The following is a 22,234-nucleotide window of genomic DNA, read 5'->3' as shown; positions in this document are numbered from 1 at the left end:
GGCGATAGAAAGGAGTCTATGTACTCATTCCAAACAATAACACTCTATGCTACTCCCCTTGACATGCTTCATCTCCAATTCCAGACAGACAGTTCCAAAATCAAATCCAAAATGTACACCTGTGAAGAAATGCTGTGGTTTAATCAAATATATGAAATATACTTCAAGCATGCATTGGCTGAAGGATATTGTCCGAAAGCGGGCAAAGCCTGCCTGGTGCTGACTGAAAGACGCTGACAATGTATCAGTTTAGCATGGATGAAATTAGCATTGGAAGACAGCTAAAGTTTTTGGAGTATACCTAAAATTTACCAGTTCTCCGGTATATGGCATATGGAGTGGATATTAATGAAACTGCATGAAACTTGCCATGAAGAAGTGGGTATACTATGGACATATAGGTGCAGCAATAGTGTTTTAGGAAGATGCCAACATGATATTAAGGCCGTGTTTAAGGGGTGTGGTATCCCATATGGAGAGCTAATTCTTGCATTTCTGGGCAGGGTAAAATCTGAACAGCTTTTTCCCAGAATCGCGGAACACACAAGATATTGGACCTGGTATGCCTAGCTCTGTGTGCTAGGTCTAGTGGTGTGCAAACTTTGTGTAATTCCCATTTGAGTAACTGTGAGAAATTCTGCAAAAATGATATGGACATTTGCTCAAAATGTAAAACTGCTATTTAGCAGTATGTTTTAATGTGACTGGATGCATTATACTCTAAAATAATAGCAGAAAAATAAAAGTGCAATATTCTGGTGCTTTACTCTGTGTGGTGCAATGTAGTATTGTGCTATCAAGCAGGCTCAGCCTAAAAAGATTGATTACAGCTCTTCTTTTCTAAAACCAGGTAAGTGGCTTGCCAAGACAGACGATACATAATAAACACCGCATTATCCACCTAGAAACCCAGCTGCTATAACTCTCAATAAGCACACAAATAAAATATCATGGACAAAGGAAGAAATTCAAGAACTAAAAAGGTGTTAACTATTGAAATGCCTCTAGCAGTAATTTCCAGGAGCTGTGCCAAAAACCTGAAGTAACAATCCTCATTACTCAGAACAAACGTGTGGAGGTTGTGTGGTCTATCGACCAGAGCTGCCGACTTTGGACCTGGGGAACTGGTTTTGAATCCGGACTTTGGCCTTTGTGGTTCTGAGCAAATCACTAAGGGCCGGATTTAGAAGTTGGTGGATGGGATACTCTGTCACTAGCATGACAGATATCCCATCTGCAGCATTACAAGTGGCATAGGATATAGTGCACTCAGAGTCAGACTGGAAACCCAAAGAAGCCCTGGCAAGTGTGTCAGACAGGCCCCCAGCGTGACGCACTGCTGCATAACAAAACTGACCCCCAGCACTTCTGAGTTTGTTACTGTGGGCCAATATTGCAGCATTGCTGCAAAACCAGCCCCCACTAACAGCATCGGTCCCCACTGCTCCAAAACCAGACCCCACACTGCAGCCTCCTGGACAAAAGCCAATGCCCGCAAGGGTCAGTCCAGCCCTAAATGCACTTGCAATACGGAGGACGGGATATCCCTCACATTTGTGACAGAGTATCACATCATCCAAACTCTAAATCAGGCCCTTAATCCTTCCCGTGCCAAAATAAATTATCCTACTCTTGTTAATGTAATCTGTGCTTCATGTAAATGAACTCTATTGCCCTTGGGCCAAGTTACTGCTATATAAAACTGCAAAGAAAAAAAAAGAAAAAAAGCTCATAAAATGCATTACTTTCTAGAAAGGAATGACAAAAATTGCTTGACTCAGCGATAAAGATCTTATGTACTAGTTAACCAAATCTGAAAGCAATCAATAAGTAGGATATTGTAAAAATAAGTGAAAAAAACGAATTTCCTTTATGATATTCATAAGATTGGACTAGTCAAAGAAATCTATTATTCAACTGATACTGTAATGTATAGGTTCTTTTTCTATATAACTTGCCCTTTATTGATTATTGTTTCAACTGTTTAAAGCGCTCTAACAGAGGCAATGACCTCAAACAAATAAATGCATGTATAAAAATGTCTTCACTCACTCACTGCATACCTGGAGTTGTGCACCATTGTCCATTTAGGAATCTGTCTTGTTAATGCACTTTCTGAGCATCACGTATCTCACAGATGCTCTCCAGCAATGGTGTTAGCCGTTTCCTTTGTAATATATATATATTTATTTTTTTAGGTACCTCAGAGTAAAGGGAGTCTTCGGGTGAGGAGTGGCTCACCGGGGTTAAGGATCAGTCTCCTATATGACATATGATGATTCTCTAATGTTTAATACTGCCATGATTCAAGATGTTTTAGATGTGTTTTTCTCCAACTATTTTTTTTTGTTTTTGTTCATTGTGTGTTTGTATGGTCATTGAGGTTTCAGTGCTATCTTCCTGTTTAGGGGTTTTTTTTACTGACTGTGTAGAGAAAATTGAGTGCGTCTGAGGTTTTGGGCAGGGTTTAGCCATGTTTCTTGTGTGCAGTAGTGTTCCACCTTAACAAGTGGGTATGGGTGAAGGGCAGAGTGTAAGCCAGTGTTGTTTTTTCATGTGAGTGTTTTTACTGGCGATTGCTGTTTTTCTACGATGTAGTTGTATTGTGCATTTTCACATGCTTTTCCACACATTTAGCCCACACTTCGGGTTTGGGTGAAAGGCTATGTTGAAGCTGTATTTTGATGAGTATGAGTGAGTCTTCAGATTTTCAAAGAGTCTGTGTTTTTTGTGTGTGCTGTTTTCATTCACTAATTATTTGGGTGTTGCGTTGCGCTAGTAATTTATGATAATATGTTTCTTACGAGGATGGATGTGGAACTTGGTTGTTCTTTTCTGGGTTCATGCGGATGTTTGTTCCACACATTCCACCCGTGCTTCTGCTTGGGCGAAGGGTTGAGTTTGTACTGGATTTTTCTAGAATGAGTATATTTCCCTAGGGTTTGCTGTTTCTTCTACGATTAGATTGAGTTGTGCATTTTTTCTTGTTTCATGTGAAATGCCTTTTCACACGTACCACCCTAACTTCGGGTTTTGGGTGTAGGGCAATTATTTTATGCCGTAGGTTGTGTGTGGAATTGTGTTCCACATGTACCACCCTTGCTATGGGTAAGGGTGGAGGGGAATTTTTTTCATGCCGTTAGTTTTCTGTGGAATGATCTTCGCCAGCTTTGAAGTTCTTGTTAGAATGGTTTCCTACCACACTTTCCAGTTTGTACTCTTTCTACCTCTTGTTGGCCTGGCCAGCCAGCTTGTTTTTGTATTGGGGTTTAGTTTGTGTTTTGTGGTGTGGTAGTGTGTGTTGTATTGGTTTGGTGTAAAGGGAGCGTGGGATTTGTTATTTTGTATAAAGAAAGGGAGAAGAGGAGAGTGTAGTATTGCTTATGTGTTACAGAATTGCTGGATTGCGTGGTGTGTTTTCTTCTTCCATATATTTCTTCTTTGTTATCTTTTATACATGTATATCGCATTCAGTACATGTATGACATTGCATTTGCTCTGATGCCCCTGTGTTGCATGTAAATATTTTATTGTCATCTTTGGCATGCACCATTTATATTATGATTATTTTGGACTTGATTCTCATTTGTATAAAGAAGGGAAGATGTGTTATACCTGCTGCTCTGCCAGTGTGACTGTGATGAGAGAATGCTGCTGAGTGGAATGTTGGTGAGTGTGTGAATCAGTTGGTGGATGGGCTGTGCAGCAGGAAGGCTGCTCCTGGTGGGGCTCTGCTCAACATCTTATCCTGAATAAATCTACTTGAAAAAACTACTTGCACTGGAACTGCTTCTGTTCGCTACATAAAACTCCCCTCTTTTCCCCGGGAAGTACCACATAAGAGTAAACGCTCCTGGGGACAACCCATGAGGTGTGACCCACCCCAAATGAGATGTGTTAACATCACACAACACTATAATGCCCTTAACTAATATAAGTGGTGATGCAGGGGGGCGTCGCACCATCACTGGTTAAAACATCAATTTAGACAGTTCATTTGCGATACCCCAAAACCTTTGTCTTAAACATCCAGATTCTGTTTGTAATAATGTATATACAATGCCTCATTTGAATTGATTAATTATGCCTAAAATGCTATTTACTTAAAACAAATAGTTAAAAAGCGTGAACACAATGCCAATTACGGATGTCTCCTTCTCGTTGTTTCTTTCTCTAAACATTCACAATCCCTTTTAGTAATAATTGTGTTTTCTCTTCCTTCTTGCAAGTGTCTTCTCAAAGCGTGCGTAATGTACTCGTGTTGCGTAATGTACTCGTGTTGCATAAATACATTTATTTTTAAATACATATTTTCAACCAGTTCATAATAAACTATTTTATCATAGGCAGCAGAATGTTTACAAAGACATTGCTGAAAGTGATTGGTGAAGATTTTGGCAATGCAATTACACTACAAAAAATACATCTAACATATTTATTTTATATTCCATATATGTGTATTTCAGGAACAGTGAGGTGAGTCTGAATGTATTTATATGTGCTTTTGGCAGAGAAAAACTTTTGCCTTTGCACAAAAAATAACAATGTGTCAAAAATCAAAAAATAAGCAAAGAAAATGGAAAAAATAAAGCAAAACATATTAACATGAAACATGAAAATATCTATGTGGTCTCATCTATCAGACTGAAGGCATAATTATGAATCTCAATTATCACACGAGAAAGCATGTCTACAAGACCATCCTGCTAAAAGTGTAAATGAACTGATTTGCCTATAATGATGTTTGGGCATGTTCTTACACAAAGACTAAGGGGCATATCAACAAGGTGGCGATAAAAAATTGTCTGGCTTTTGCGACCGTTTTCGGCCGAAAAGCGGGGATAATTTTATCGCTATATCAGCAAGGTCACGCTATCGCGTGAATCCTTGCCTTAGCGCCCTTTCCCATAACGTCCACCTTTGTATCTCTGATGAGATGCAAAGTGGGCGTTCCAGCTCAAAATAACTGGAGAAATGTCGCTAACCGACATTTCTCCAATTATCAATGGGCACGCTAACTTAGCCATGATATCCAATGGAAGGTGGATATCATGGCTGAGTCTGCCCTGCCCTATCAGCATGCTTTCGCCAAACGTTGTGCGATTATCGCTGTATTTCCAGCGATAAGCGCACAATTGCCAGCTGGCGCCTGAAATTTTATCGCTTTTGAGATAAGCGTTGCTAATAACAGGCTATCTCAGCGCTAAAATTCGGCGATAGCCAGCGATAATTATCCTAGCGCTAAGTGCGCTTAGAGATAATTATCGCCGGTTGTTGCTGATATGCCCCAAAATTCCCAAGCCTTAAGGTTTCAAGATTGGTAACCTAGGCAATAGACTGCTCATTTTCTCTCTTAGCTATTGTCGTTGTAAAAGCCTCTTGAATCAGACTATTTTTTCAAAGTACTAATTTCTTCCGGGAATGTAATGTCTTCAAATGCAGACTCAACATAGCCGTAAACTATATTTTTAGCCTTTTTACCAACCTTTAACAGGCATTTAGGAGAAACTGTATTGCCCAATGAAATTGGACAAATAAAATCACATTACGTGTGTTGATTATTTCCTGTACTAAATAAGACCGCGAGTTTACTCGTGCAATACGCAACCCTTTGCTTTTAGAATGAATGCGTAATGTACTCCTGCACAGTTCATGATTTTAGCCAGTAAAAAAAGATGTGAATTAACCTGAAAGTGTCCAAATAAAATGCGTTACGCTAGTAATATTAAAGTTCTCTGTAAAATTTAGAACATTTCTTTAAGATTCATGGGTTCAGGTGATGTATTAATTCGGCTTGTGCAATTTTTTTATACACCTGCATATTCTCATATAATTTCAACATTTTACATCAGAGGAAACGTGCATTGGCATAGCACGAAATTGTGCATGCTTTCTGCCCATAGGGGAATGGTTTGAGTTGTTATTGTCTTGCCTTGAGACCTTTTCTCAGTAAACTAGACACTTTGACAAAGATCTACGAAGGGTTGATGCAACGGAGGTCAGCAAGCAAAGTTGATGCACTGCATTGCATTACATGGAGAGAGCAGAACTGCACCATATCTAGAAAGAAGGGGTGCAGTTCTGTTCTCCGCCTGCGCTGTTGTACTTTCAGCGGCCAAAGCAGGCACCCTTGCGCAATAGTACAAGGGTGTCTTTTTTCTAGTCAATGAGGTGTCCCTCCCTGTACAAAAACTAAGCTATGCAGCACACACGAAAGAGTCAAGAACAAGGAGAAATAACAATAAAGCTTAATTTAATGAAAAAACAAGACCAAAATGACAAAAATACAATCAGTAGAACCTGAGTTGTGAATTTTAAAGGATTAACTGCAATATAGTGCCAACCGCTGCTATCCGGTCATGCTAGACCAGGTCAAAGTCAAAAGTTTAAGCTGATTTCAATGCAGTGCAAGTCGGATATGTTCCCAGATTACTCTCGCTGAAGGTTTACCTTCTCAAGTTTTGTCCATGTAGGAGTGGGTTGCGAGGACCAAGGAGAGTGTCCCAGGCGGTGGTCGGCATGGCACATAGAGCAGGCCAGGCATTACGGACGGGTGGGCTGGTACTTTGTGTTGACGGTGCTCGTGAGCGGTCAATACTGCTTGCTTGCGCTAATGTTGGGTGCAAGAGGTGCAGTTCTGGTGCAAATGTGCCCCTTAGCAGTCACCAAGAGCCCAAAGCTTGAATGAAAGAGCTTGAGACAACACCAAGGGTCCAGGACCTGAGAAGCACCTCTTGGGGTCAGGATCTCACTGAAGGCTGTGTCTAGGCACTGTTGGGGAGCATGTTATGTCCCTGAGGCTCATATCATGAAGCCAGCAGACTGTCCTTTTGAGTCACTCTCGGGTCGTAGGTTCAAGATGAGTTGCAGGGCCAGTTCATTCTTCCCAGGCAAGATGGCAACAGGTCAGCACAGCAAGGCAGCAGCGCCTTCAGAGTAGCAGTGCAGCAGAGTGGTAGTAATTTCAGAAGCAGAGCAGTCCTTCCTGGCAGAGTATCCACAGGTCAAGAAATATACTAAATAGTTTGTGTCTGAGGTCCTTCTTTTATACACTGGTGCCCTGGTTTTGGAAAGTGGGAAAAGCTTCTAGATGATGTCAGGATGTACGGACTGAGTCTCTCTACCACATCAGTTTAGGTCCAAATTCAAGTACCTCACAGTGCCTCACCTGAACTCCTACCCTTTCCAGAGAAGCAGGTGATTTTGGCAAACCTAGAACATGAACCTCTAGTCCCCAAGGGAACCATGGAAACAAATCATCATCTTTCATTTCTCACTCATGTATGTCCATAGTAAACAAAGGAGAGACACAAAGGAAACTTACATTATATTTATTAAAACTATCACAGTCTTTTGAAGCAAGTGTGCTGCGATTAGTAAACAAATCCAAATGAGCAACGTAATCAACATTACTAGCAGGCCGTAAACAATGGTCAACACAACCATGACAACTAATATATCTATCTAGGTGTACCCGCACTAAGGGGCTTATTTAAAAGCCCCATGCGCCGCGATGCATCACTTTTTGTGACGCACCAGCTGCTCAACCTGCTGCCTACAAGGACATGTAAAGCCACACTGTGTGACTTTTCATGTTTTTGTAAATATGGCCCTTTTACATGCAATACTTTGTGTGAAATTGGTGTGCCATGTGTGGTGCTGTGGGTTTTCCCACACAACACCCATGGTTTCTGACACATTTCCAGATTTACGAGAAACCGTAAACCTGGAAATGCGTTAGAATGCTATGCCTCCCCAGGGGAGTCATAGGGATCAGCAACGAGTAGAAATGTTTTCATTTCTGCTAGTTTTTTCAATTTCTATGCATGCTGCATTCTGCAGCACACATAGAATAAGGAAATCACCTTTTGTGATTGATTATGTGCAGGAAGCTGTCCCTTCCTACACATAAACAATCAAGAAGAAAATGTATGTTTTTCAACTTCTATGTGACCTGCATTAAGCAGCATGCATAGACGTTGAAAAACACAATTTCAGATTGAGTATGTGCAGGAAGGGACGCCTTCCTGCAAATAAACTATCATTCCCCTCAACGCAGGACCCTTGCACTATGGGATTACCCATATGTGTGTTTGCTCTTTGGTTCCATTGCGGTCTATATAATGGCACAGGCACAGCCTACACCAATTGCTGAAAATTAGAGACGTGCAGTATTTGCACATGTAACTTTGAATGCACTTGGCGTGGCAAGCAGTTACTTTATCTTCATCGTTGAAGCACCTAATACAAACAAGTTTGTTTTACCCTGTACCCACCACCAGACAAGTGGGAAAGGGCCTCTATCTAGAGAAAAATGTATGCACTAATATGAACAGTCTATTCATTAGTGAAGCAAAACCTAACATTGCAGAAGCGAAACATATCAGAGGCTTTTCTCAGGAACAGCAAAGGATTAGTTTCAATCATAATTAAAAATGGCACCTGTATAGAAAACGGTGCAGTGAATGCTAACTTACATAGGGCAATGCGCAAACATGAACATTTCTATTCTAACAGACCCTCCTTTTAGCATGAGCTAAACATTTCCTAACAGCAATGAGGAAAACATAAATTCAGGAAAATAAGAAACCATAGACAATAATAACAATAAATCCTTACAATACAGAAGAGGTAGCAGTATTTTCTAGACAGTCGCACTTCAGAAATGTGTTACATCAGAAAGGGTATTTACAAATCCGGTTATGTATCATATTTCTTAGAACAAGCAAAAATATAGTTAATAGTGGTGCCACTGGGGGTAAAGGTTATCCTACTACCTGGGGTGCACAAATGTACAGGTACTGTCAACAGTCATTGTACAACACAATGAGAACTAATTATACCCTAACACTCAAGAAGTTAAATCTTTTCCATATTATACTCCGTCATTAATATATCACCGAGCAATTTATTTATGCTGTCTGACCAGTGATATATTAATGATGGAGTATACTATGGAAAAAGCCTATTAAAGCAATACATGAGAAAAGATTTAACTTCTTGAGTGCCGGGGTATAATTATTTCTTAACAATAAATCCTTATGAGCATTCAATAGTCTCAGTATCGGGAAAGGAGACTATAAGGAGGAAAAAAGTCTCAAAAATGCCCTCATCTATATTCATGAGTTCCTCTATTTCTTTCTGTACCATAATTCCAGCGTTGGTATTATGAATCGGTATCTTCTGTTTGGGGTGAGAATGGTGGTGCAATAGGAACAACAGAAGGGGAGGCACTGAAAAAGGGCACAGCAAAGCACCAATATCACAATAATGTAAGTCACCTTTTCAAGAATCCCGCCCCAACTACCGAAAAGAGACCAACTCCAAATTCCCCTGCCCCATTCCTTGACATTCTTGAGAATATCGAGAATGTGCTTAGTAATATTCTTTTCCATATTTTTGATCCCGACCACACACTGGTCTCCCACTACCGTGCATACACCAGCACTCTTGGCTAAGATAAAATGAACCGCGTATCTAGTCTGTTCGGAATATATTCTCATACTTTCCAACTGAGTGGTGATGTCGCATAAAGCTGCCACGTTAGTGCTAGATAAAATTTGTAACTTGCATCCAAAATATTCTCTAGCTTTCTCACCCCAGGCCATAGAGGTACCACCCAAAGTGAAAATGGGAGGAAGGATGTTTCTAAAAGTGATTCCATTACTATAATTATTGACTTCTATATCAGTCACTCCCTCACATAATTCTTTGATCAATGTCCTTTTAACCCAACAGATATTAGGCTTAGCATATTTACAGGGCACACCTAAGGACAGCAACATCCCAAGAGCTACATCGTCTGTACCATTATGAATGTTAGAATAGGTACCGTTAGACAAAAAGAAAAACCCTGGGTGTGCATAAATCGGTCCTTCGTAATCTACTGCAGCATATCTGGTGTTCATTCCAAAAGTACTCAGATCCTTGTCATTCACCAAGGGGATCGTATTTCTGTACAGCACTATTCCAGAACACTTGATGTACAAAGATGTGTCCATACTATTCACGAAAGGGCAACAAGCAGGATAATAACCAGCCTCCCGGGTGACTATCAATTCCTTGTTATGCCAACCCACCAATCTGCCATGTTGTTCTTCCATATAAAAGTTGTCACAGTATGTGTTGTTATCACAACCTGGATAACCCATCCACAGTGGCTTTCTATAATATGCACAAGGACCTGGATAGCCAAAACCAAAATCTCCCTTCACTTCTGTACATGGCGGTGGACAAGTATATGTATAGTTTTCAAGTGACGATGGGTATGGAGTCCATAGATTAGTGACAGAGACAGTGAGGTAACAAGCTGTCCCTTCTCCAAAGAATCTCTTGTGTGTGTCTAGAAACACATTTCTGTGGGCTGTCCTTTTCTTTCTTGTCGGAGGAATAACCTTAGCCTTATAATGTAAAGGTACATCTTGATCATTTTCCAAAACCCATGAGACCCCACACAATATCATAAGCAACAAAACCACAAGAGCAACACATGTTATTTTCTGCTTGCGAGTCCACATTATATTATACTGGACAACAAGAATCACTGGTTGCTCTTCCTCAACAATTAGTCTACCAAAGGGATAGATAACGAATAATAAAAAGGGGGCAAAGTGCAAAGGAAATATACAAGTTCCTAGTGTCTGACAGAGCCTCACTGGTACAGGTTCCTATTGTACTTCAATACGTTGGCGCTCTTGGGCACCAGCGGTGGAGCTTGCTCTATCCTAAACTCGTTAATAGTTCCCACATTGATCAAGATGGAATACCTTCAGGGTTTACTTTGTTCTTCCCTAACTAACTGTGCAATCAACTAGAATAAAGTAAAGGAAAATCCTTCACAAACTTCAGCTAATTCCGTTTGTACTATACCTCAGTACAACCTATCTTATGCAGTCCATCCCTAATCTCTTTTCTCCTTGGACTCAATTTTCCTCAGACGAGGGCGCAAAGTGTACTTGGTAGCCCCAGGCACCATGTGATCAGTGAAAAAAGGCTCTTGGAACTCGTATTTCTAGAGGAACAGCCTCGTTCAACACATTCACATTTTCTTTATCCCTCTGCGTCCATGTTAGCTGGGCATTACTGAAAGGGACATGGCTGGGCACCTGCTCACACTCTGAGTCCCCAATGCCGTCTTTGACCCACTGGTCATAGGACAATGGCAAAGGGATCCTGCAACAGTGGGTCTCATGGAACCAGTTCCTACGGCCAGCAGCCTTAACAACAGTATGCGCCACCAATAGGACCTGCTCAGGACCCGGCTCCAAACATTTCTTCCTCTGGAAATTGTGCAGTAGGACAAATTCACCAGGCTGGATATTGTGGCTGGGTCCCTCTGGTGTGGAAGGTAGGTACTCCTGCACCTGTTGGTGAATAGAACCTAAACTCTCTGTTAACTAGCCAAGGTAATCAAGCAATACAGGGTACTTAATAGCAGAGAACCTACGAGGACGTGGGGCGCCCCAGATGTTTGCCGGGCACCCAAACACAACCTCGTAAGGAGACAGTCCTGTCCTAGAATGTGCTGTTGTTCTTGTCGACAAAAGTGCTAACGGTAACGCATTTGGTCACTTTAACCCTGTGGTCTCCTGTATTTTTGCCAATTTCAGTTTGAGAGTGCCATTGTACTTCTCAACCAAACCCGCTGACTGTGGATGATTGGCAGCATGGGATTTTTGCTTCACATGGAGACCCTCACAAATCAATTGAATAACTTTTGCATTAAAATGACTTCTGTTCTCACTCCAGATAACTCGGTGCAAGCCAGTGGCGTCACTAGGGTTGGTGTCACCCGGTGCGGGTAACTCATGGTGTCACCCCCTCACGACTTACCGCATGGACCTCCTCCGCTCCGAGTCCGCCAGTGGACACAGTTGGCAAATAACGGGACCATAGAGAATCCTTAGTAATGTTTGTAAATGTAGGTCCTATATTTACAAAATGTGCCTATTAACAGTGTGATAATGACTCATTAATCAGGTTGTACAGTGGGCTACCTGCTAGTCAACAGTTTATTGGAATTTATAATATCATAGGTATGGTACTTTGTACTGGTGTGGTGTTCCCACTATCCAGCAACACGATATATCAGTGGTCGAAGTGGGGGGAAAAAAGTAGGGGAACTGTGGGTGGAGAATCAGAGGGCGGGAATAACCCAAGGATTGGATCAGTGGGCGGAGCCAGAGGTGTGGCCAGAATGCGCAAACATCCCAATTTTTTTGTATTTGTTTGGTTTCACTGCCCAGTTTTATCAACCAATGGATACACATGATTATTTAAGGTTATAATGAGTTATTGACAGTAAAATGTATTCACAAAGTGGGATATACTTCTAATCACAGAATGTCCCCAAATACGATAAAAAGCGCAAGCCATTTGTCTCCGAGCCATGGACTTTCTGTCATCAGCACTTCTCCCTTTTCCACAACAGCAGTTCAAACATGAATGGCTAAAAACCCTAGTTTGCAAATGTTTTCTAAATAATAATGGCTCTGCCATATTTGCCTCATAATGCAAGATCTGCAGCATGATCTGACCATTTCAATTAATAAATTGTTTGTAGCTCAAACGTATCAAAAGTTAATAAAAAATGTGACTTGTGTTGCTGCGGAGTAGATGACAGTTAATAGATCACTGTTCTATGTTAGGATTTTAACTTATAAACTGCAAGTAACAAAAGGATCTATCTGACAAAAGCAGTAGCCCACTGGCCTATTTACATTATGTGCACTTTGTGATCTGCATTGTACATGTTCTTTGCAGCAGGTACATTAACCCTCTGAGCTACCTTTCCATGAGTCAAATCTTCCATTAGACAAAATTCTGATCTCTCTCTAGGAAGAACATAATTCACCAGAGTCGTCATGACATTTTAATTGTTACCGAAAATTGCTGGAGGGCAGGAAGGAGGCAGCAAGCGCTTTTAAAACCATAATATACTTGCAAAAATGATGCCTCCACCTAAAGTCAGCACCAGGTGCGGTCACACCGGTTGCACCGCCCTACAGCTGGCCCTTCTCAAGGGTCCTGTGATCTCAGTGACAGGGTCACTGTTGTTCTAGGGTGTGCTGCTTCATAGGCCTGCCCGCAAGTCTGGAGGTGAACTTCAGTATGAATAGTGGTGGACAAGCCTTGAAGGTTAACCTACACTTGTCATGCTAGGGTGCACCTGCTGGTGCTACGACACCAGGGATTCTAATGTCTTGCGAAGCCTTCTAAGGTCTAGCATGAGATGGTGCTCTCTTAGGAGAGTGGTCTGGTGGACTGGTTATTAAGGCTGAACCTGGTTCCCCAGTTCCAAATTCAGCAGCTCTGGCCATAGTGCCACATCCTCTCCCCCACTGAACACCATACTGCCCCACTGAGAAAAACTCAGACTGCCTTCAACTACAACCCAATTGTTGCCAGCTATAAACACCTGGATGTGGCTCAATTTAAATGACGCAATAGGCAAGAGCAATATGTGGCCTACATTTACAAAAAAATGTGACAGCATCCTGGAAAAAGCAAACAATCATAGGGAATGCAAAATTTTGCAAACCATGTGAAATGTAAGCAGGAACAACATGCTTACCTTAACGCTTTTACACTCACTGTTCAGAAATCAGTGAGTGTTTTTGCCTGAAAAGTTAAGGACATGACAACAGGGCCCTGAATGGACCCATTTCAATGGCCATTGCTCATATCCTTACAAAACGTAAGCAGTATGGTAAAAAAGACAACATCCCTAGATGCAGAGCAGCAGTAAAAATGTTGTTTTCCAATCCACACATTGCTGTACCTCCAGGATTGGTGCACTAGTTCCAAGCCCTGGGAAAACAAGGCCAAGACAACAAAAATAGTGCTTCACTGGCAAACTCTGTAAAAGTGGCGCTAATGTGTTTGGGTGTGAATAAAATCAATCTGGCCAGTTTGTTACCACTCTGCCTTACTTTATTTAGTTATTTATTTTTCATATTTTTAAACTTTTATTCGCGATGCTTCACTTTGGAATTAAATGTCAGAAAAATAGGACATTGATTTTCCAGCAAAAGTGATTTTCTTTTTTGGATCCATTTCACAGGGGAGCAAATAAAAGAAAGGAGAGGAAAGAGAGTGAGAACCCCGTCTTGCAGCCACTGTCTTCAGTAAGAGAAGAACTGCCGGGCTAGCAGGCAGAGGCCTCAGCTTGTACACAGAGCTGCTGTGCCTGAAAGTCGTCTTCGCAGGCCTCCCGAGTCCCGACAGCTCAAATTATGGGCCCAGTAGTACCTTTACAATCTGAATTTATGTTCCTAAGCACTCACCCACCTCGCACTTACAGAACGTTCTTGGGCAACGTCATTACTGACACTGAACATCCGCAAGGTACTCAAAGTGAATTTTAACACAATCCCCGAACAGCCACGGCAGTTGCGTGTCACAGAACAGGGGGGGGCTTCCTGGAGTACAAAAAGTATATATATCCTATCGTGTGTTGAGTTCGCTACAAAAAAATATTTTGGTACAATAAAAATATTTCTCACCTGATGTGTGTCTGAAAAAGAGAGACCTCCACTTTAAAACGCGTCTTCTGTCCTGGGGCGGAGGCAGCTCGCAGCTGACCTTTCGATCTACAGAAACGTAAAGGAACTTTTAGTTTCGCTTTCGTGACGAGCCCAGCCGCGCTTCTCCAAAAGCACGTGACCAGCCTGGCTGCTTCCCAAGTTATTTCAAACCGTGCAAAGGGGTTTTCAGGTATGGCCTAAAAACAGATTTGACCTACACGCTGGTATTCAGGTGTATTTAAAAAAAATATGAACAAAAATACATTTTACAGAGCCTTGCAATCGATTCTTTTCATCCATGACGTTGGTCTGTTAAGTATAATTTATGTTTTGTTTCTACCATTTAGAGCATGGTGCCCACAACTCGGTGAGCAGAGGCAGGCAACCTCGCTCGCACTGCCTTCGCCCTCCCCCTGCGCCCTGCTGGGTGTCACCCCATGTGAGGGTGTCACCCGGTGCGGTCCGCACCCCCCGCACCCCCGTAGTGACGCCGCTGGTGCAAGCCCAAACGAGGAAAGAACTCATTCAGGAGTACCTTTGCAGTCCTAATGGCTGTATTATCTTTAGTGGGGTAAGCCTCAACCCATTTACTGAGTGCACATACAACCACCAAAACATACTTAAGATTATTGCATCTTTCTAATTCAATATAGTCCATTTGAAGAACTTCAAAAGGAAAAGTGGGTGGTGCAAAATTACCGGCTGGTGTAGGGGTACCCTTCCCTGGTTTATACATCATGCAGACCATGCAATATTTCACCAAATGCACAGCTGGCTTAGAGATATTGTCATTCTGCCATACAGGGTCTAACAGCTTACAAATGCCTTTTGCACTAATATGGACCATGTGCCATAGCAACCAAGGGGGGAACATAGGCATCCGGTAATATCCATCTCTGCTTCCCTGATTTATCAATCCAATGTATCCAAATAGCCTTCTATCGACCAGTCCGCTCCTTGCGCTCGGAATCCCTTTACAAAGCGGTGGTCCCTTGGGTGAGGAAGGCCCGCACGGGAGGGCGCTCTTTCAGCTGCAAAGCCCCACAGCTGTGGAACTCGCTTCCTCTTTCGCTGCGCAGCACTGTCAATTTGTTCCAGTTCAGGAAGAGCCTGAAGACCTGGCTTTTTAATCTTTAGGCTGTTCTTATTGCTTCAGTTTCAGTTCTTTTTCTCATTTTTTTGCTGTGTTGTGTTATTTTTATTCTGAGATGCAGGTGGAAAGCGCCGGGACACTCTTTTCGAGTAGCCGTGCGCTATAAAAGAACGCTGTAACATAACATAACATAACAATGTCCTTTCTCATTTAACTGTGCTGTACATTCCTGCCATTCCATTAATTCTTCCATCGTGGCTTCACTTTCTATCTCCTTTACACTTTCAAGGCTATTCTCAAACATGACAACTTCAGGGACCCACCTAGCTGGACCTGCTACAAAAATATGTTTTATCTTTGTCCGAGCCGTTATCTTAGCTGTATGATCTGCAAAAGCATTTCCTCTTCCCACGCCATCAGTAACCTTCCTGTGGGCACTACATTTAATTATGGCAAATTTCTTGGGGAACATTAAAGTGGACAAAAGTCTCAATATGAGGTGCCCATGCTGAAGCTTGGTGCCATGAGAAGTAAGAAACCCTCTCACTGGCTAAAGTGTCCAAAATTATGCGTGACCCCGAAAGCATACTGGCTGTCATTATAGATGTTGATAACCAGTCCCTTGCTCAATTCTCAAGCTCGAATAAGAGTGGCAAGCTCTGCAGCTTTTGCCGAATGATAGGAGACCCGTGATGTCTCTACCATCGTGCACAATGTAGTGACAGCATTAGCTGCCGTTGTGGTGCGATATGGTAACTTAAAACAAGAGCCATTGAAATATAGTTCTCCTTGGGGGTAGGGGTGGGCGGAATTTGCGTAATCGCGTTACGCAAATCTCCGCGAAACGGTAAAAAATCTCCGCGAACACGCAGAAATTCCGCGAACACGCGGAATTGCTTGTTCGCGATACTTTTTTCCGGTTCGCGATCGCTGTTTGCGTGCTCGGGGTGAAATATCTCGCGAACACGCATATTGAGAACGCGAACAAGCAAAAAATTTCGCGAAGTCGCGGAACGCAGATTTTTGGGCAATTTCGCGTTCTCCGCGGAACGCGAAATTACCCAAATTCCGCGAACGGAACGGAATTTACCGCCCAGGCCTACTTGGGGGTCAGATAAGGGAACATCAGTCAGGTCTACCCGTCCCTTTGTCTCTTCTTCAGTATGGTAGATACAATCATGCTTATCACCTACATTGTTCTCAGAAGGGAGGGGTAGTAATGTAGCTGGATTCAGAGTGGCACATCTCTTGATTGTAATGTGTTTAGTAAAAAATGTCAATTTATAGCCAGTAAGACATGTACTGGTGAGGTGCTGTGTCTTTGTCTTATTTAAAAGTGCATCCACAGCACGGGGAACCATAACTGTGAGTGAGGTCAGTATCAAGTACAAGTCCAGCCGATTGTCTGATTGAAAAATGGCCACAGCTGCGACCGCTCTCAAACAGCTCGGAAGGGCTCTTGCGACGGGCTCAAGCACAGCCGAGAAATAAGCACAAGGCCTCTGCTTATCCCAAAACTTTTTTGTTAGGACAGGAAGCACGCAACCAGACATCTCGTGGACGTAGAGCACAAACGGTTTGCCATAGTTAGGTGTGCTGAGCACTGGAGCCTAACAAAGCTCAGTTTTTAATTGCTCAAAAGACTGCTGACATTTAAAAAAAATACATGCCTTTAGGCGTCCAAGGCAAAGGTCATGCACTTCTTTCGTTGTTAATGCAAGCCAAGATTTGATTAGTAGTGAATAGTTAGGTATCCACTGGTGACGGTAGGAAGTGATACCTATAAAAGTGTACACATCTTTTTGAGTTTGTGAAGTAGGCATTTTACCAATGGTACTGATGCACTCAGGGGTGATCCTCCAACCCTCCTTCGACAGTAGGTGACCTAAATAGGTGACCTCCTGTCAACAATTATGAAACTTAGAAAGAGAAATCTTGTGTCCATGATGGGTCAAATGGAACAACAATTTGACTGTACAATCTTTACAACCCTGTTCCGTATCAGAAGCTATGAGTAGATCATCAACATACTGCACCAATACATTACCTGAGGGAAGCGATAAGGAATCCAACTGACCTTTCAATGCTTGACTATAAATGCTAGGACTCTCTGCATAGCCCTGAGGAGCGTAACAGAATCTAAAACTCCTAGCAGCCAGTGTGAACCCAAACAAATATCTACAGTCTGGATGGATAGGAATGCTAAAGAAAGCATTTTTCAAAACAATAACAGAGAAAAATTTTGCGGTAGTAGGAATCATCATCAAAAGCGCAGTAATATCAGGAACAACAGGGAACTGTGGAACCACTATTTTATTAACCTCACGCAGATCAATCACAAAACGATAAACATCATCAGCGTCCTCAGAGGAGCCTGATGGTGCTCTTTTAAGAATCAGAATAATACGACTATGACAAATATTGCCAGATGTTTCCTCAACTACTCCCATTTGTATCAAATCCTAGATAATCTGTAATAGAGCCCGTTCTCCTGCCTGTAGTATCTTACACTGAGGAATACGAGGCAAAACAACATTTTCTTTAACTTGTTTAGAAACTGGCATCCGTGTCACCTGTAGCCCATAGAGTGTGTGGGACATCAGCAAATTCGGCTGGAAGTGGTGCATCCTGGGACAAATACTGTTTAGTACTCGCATCGGGACCCATAGTAATATAGACACCCGCAGGAGAGCAATAGATTGTACCATAAAACTTCTTCAACAAATCCAAACCCATCAGATTCTTACCACAGTTGGATGTCAACAAAAACAGAGATTCCACAGTAAAAGGACCAACAGTCCTTTCCAACAGGGCAAAAGGCAGACAGTGGCAGTGTCTTCTGTGACCTGCTTTGGTAGCGGTAACAATGAATTGGCATTTAAAAGCGCTCTATGTTAGAACTGTGAATCTGCACTACTTCCAAGTAGCAACTTGTGTTTTTTAATCGCACTGAAAGCACTGTTCTTAACTAATTGGTCTTTGACGATTTTAAAATACTCACTGTTCTTCAAATCTGAATCTCTTTCCCACCCCGGTCCGTCACGGTGTTTTTTGTGCCGAATGAACAGAGGGCAGGGAAAGAAGGGGCGAGTACTTCCAGTCTCCCGGTCTGGGCTGCAGTCAGCGGTTTAGTGTGGAGGGGGGAGAATACTACTTAACGCACATGCCAGTAAGGACGCGCATCGGCGAAAGGCAGACAGTGGCTGTGTCTGCTGTGACCTGCTTTGGTAGCGGTAACAACGAATTGGCATTTAAAAGTGCTCTATGTTAGAACTGTGAATCTGCACTACTTCCAAGTAGCAACTTGTGTTTTTTAATCGCACTGAAAGCACTGTTCTTAACTAATTGGTCTTTGACGATTTCAAAATACTCACTGTTCGAGTCTGAATCTCTTTCCCGCCCTGGTCCGTCACAGCGTTTTTTGTGCCGATTGAACGGAGGGCAGGGAAAGAAGGGGAAGTACTTCCGGTCTCCCGGTCTGGGCTGCAGTCAGCGGTCTAGTGTGGAGGGGGAGGATACTACTTAACACACATGCCAGTAAGGACGTGCAGTGGACGTGCGCAGCGGGCGCGCCAAAGGCAAGCTTATCTGTGCCCGTCCGCAGCAGATCGGGGCCTGTGGCCAGATCCCCTGCCCGTTTCTTAACCACTTACACATATACCTCAGAGCAACTACACATGATGTGTCCCCCATTCCTAAATCATGTACGCATAGCATACAGATAGGATCCAGTGCGCAAAAATGCGGTCACTGCCCCTATACGATGAAGATAAACCAGATACAAAGTAAAAAGGAGCAAGATTTCCAAATGATACTGGTTAACTGCAGATCCCTCAGTAAGCACAAACATGAGCTTCATGACTATCTCATTGATAACCAACCAGATATCAAGTTTTCAACTGAAACGTGGTTGAAGGAGGATCCTGCACCTGAAATCCTGGAGGCCCTTCCTCTGAATTATGGGATTGTTAGACTGGATCGTCCAGTGAACGGGGGGGGGGATAGCCATTATCCATAAACTGTCGGTAGAATGCTCCCTGGAGATGGTGGCAATTGAAGCCAGCGAGGCTGTTTTTTTACAATCACGGCAAATAACAACTATGTCATAAAAGGTTTCTTAATTTACCGACCACCTGGTCCGATCGCTCAATTTGCCACCAGCCTCAGAGAACATGTAATACAGCTGGCGCTGCGTTATGCTAAAGTGCTGGTGCTGGGTGACCTGAACCTACACTTCGACGACATGGATAATATCTCAGCGCAAGAGCTCTGTCAAGAGCTGGCCGCACTTCAATTAGCGTTACAATCCCCCCTCCCGACCCACCAGCATGGCCATTTATTAGATCCAATTTTTGCCAACTGGGGGGAGCTAACGGTTGAAACCCCTAATGCAGTTCCATGGACAGACCATTATATGATCCCTTTTAGCACTATGATACCCAATACTCCTTCCTTGAAGAAATCAGATGCAGGGAGACTACAGAGGAAATGGGCTAGATTTTCAGCAGCTAATTTCAATCACACCCTTCAGAAGGATGGGCCACCAGGAGGGACTGATGTATAAACTGCCTGTAGTGCACAAGACAAATGGATCAATGAGGTGCTAGATAGTGCCTCTCCATGGGCCACTAGTGCTCCGATGAGACAGTCTAAATCCGCACCTTGGTTCAACGAAGAACTAAGGACTGTGAAGTCTTCATGCGAGCGTTTGGAAAGAAGCTGGAGAGAATACTTCTCAGAGAGTAGGAAGGCCATGTATAAAACTAGTCTCAAACACTATCACTCACTCATAAGGAAAACTCAGGCCGCCTACTACAAAACGAAGATAGAGCAAGCCGAAAATTCCTCTAGAGAGCTATTTCTAATTTTTAAAGAGTTATCATCACTTGCCAGAACCTCAGCTCCTAGCAACGATTCAATAGAGTCATGCAACCTGATAGCAGACTACTTTGCAGAGAAGGTAGCTAGGATTTACTCCACCTTACCAGAGGAGGCATGAAATGGGAGGTCGGATAGGACGGGAGTGTGCAACATGGAGGAGGCACTCTGCCTCTCCAGATTTAACCTTCCCTCCTTGGAAGATCTCAAATCCATGGCCCTGATCATCAAGTCAGGCTCACCGAGAGACCCTATGAAACCAAGAAATATGAGGGAGAGCATGGACACCCTGGTCTCCTATATCAGTCACCTCCTCAAACTCTCCTTTGATTCAGGGGTAGTTCCCCAAAGGTGGAAAGAGGCAGTGGTTATCCCCATCAAAAGAAAGCCGGGGGTAAATGCAAATCAGTTGGAGAACTTACAACCGGTTTCACTCCTGCCATATTTTGCTAAAATAGCTGAAAAAACGGTCAATTACCAACTAACAACGCACATGAACCAGCGCAGCTTACTACACCCCACGCAGTCGGGTTTCCGGGCAACATACTCCTCGGAATCGGCGCTGCTTCTGTCGACAGAAACCATACGCAGGCACGTAGATGAAGGGCAGACGGTGGCATTGGTCCTGCTGGACCTCAGCACCGCATTTGACACAGTCGCCCATCTACTACTCCTACAGCGCCTCAAGGAAGGAGGGCTGAACAATCAGGCTCTGAAATGGATAAGATCTTTCTTACAGGACAGAAGCTTTCAAGTGTCCCAAAGGCCGTATTACTCTAAGAGTATCAGGCTAGCTCAAGGGGTCCCTCAAGGCTCTATATTGAGCCCCACTCTTTTAAATCTTTATATGGCCCCTCTGGCAGACATCATTGCTAAATACGGCATTAGTGTTGTATCATTTGTGGATGACACTCAACTAGTGGTATCCTTATCCCAATCTCATGAAGTGGCAGCTACCAACATCTCCACATGTTTACAGGAGTTGGCAGTCTGGATGTCAAACAACTGCTTAAAGTTGAACGGCTGTAAGACAGAGGTCCTGATTGTGGGTAAGGTTCCTTCAATGTGGTCATCGAGGTGGTGGCCGCAGATTCTGGGCATCACCCCCACCCCTAGTGAGCAGGTGAAGAACTTGGGGATTTGGCTGGACTCTAAGCTCTCTTTTGATCACCACACCAGGACGGTGGTCGGGAAGTGCTTCGGAATAATGAAAGGCCTTCGGAAGACCTTAGATGTGCTCCCCATAGCCGCCAGGAAAACTTTAGTCCATGCACTGGTGACCTCCCGCCTGGACTATGGGAATGCTCTATACCTAGGAGTCAGTGGCAAGAGCGTTCAGAGACTACAATGTATTCAGACCGCGGCGGCCCACCTAGTCCTGATGCTCCCTAGGAGGGCTTCTTCGAAGAATGCCCGGGCTACCCTACACTGGCACCCGGTTAAGGAGAGAATTCTCTTTAAGGCCTTGTGCATCAATCAACGTATCCTGCAGGGAAAGGGTCCGAATTACCTACATAACCTACTGTCCCCCTACACCCCTACCAGGGCCTTGCAGTCCCGGGGGTCAGGACAGGTTCAGATCCCAGCAATTAAAAGAGTGAGAATGGGGGGATCGATCCTTTCGCTATCTAGCCGCTAAGCATTGGAATGCTCTTCCCCTTGATCTCCGGATAGAACAATCTGAAAACCTATTCCGGAAAAAATTAAAAACATGGCTCTTCCAGATATAGATTCATTA

This window comes from Triturus cristatus, chromosome 8, assembly GCF_964204655.1.
Source record: "Triturus cristatus chromosome 8, aTriCri1.1, whole genome shotgun sequence".
Taxonomy (NCBI): domain Eukaryota; kingdom Metazoa; phylum Chordata; class Amphibia; order Caudata; family Salamandridae; genus Triturus; species Triturus cristatus.
Note: the sequence above shows the minus strand (reverse complement) of the source record.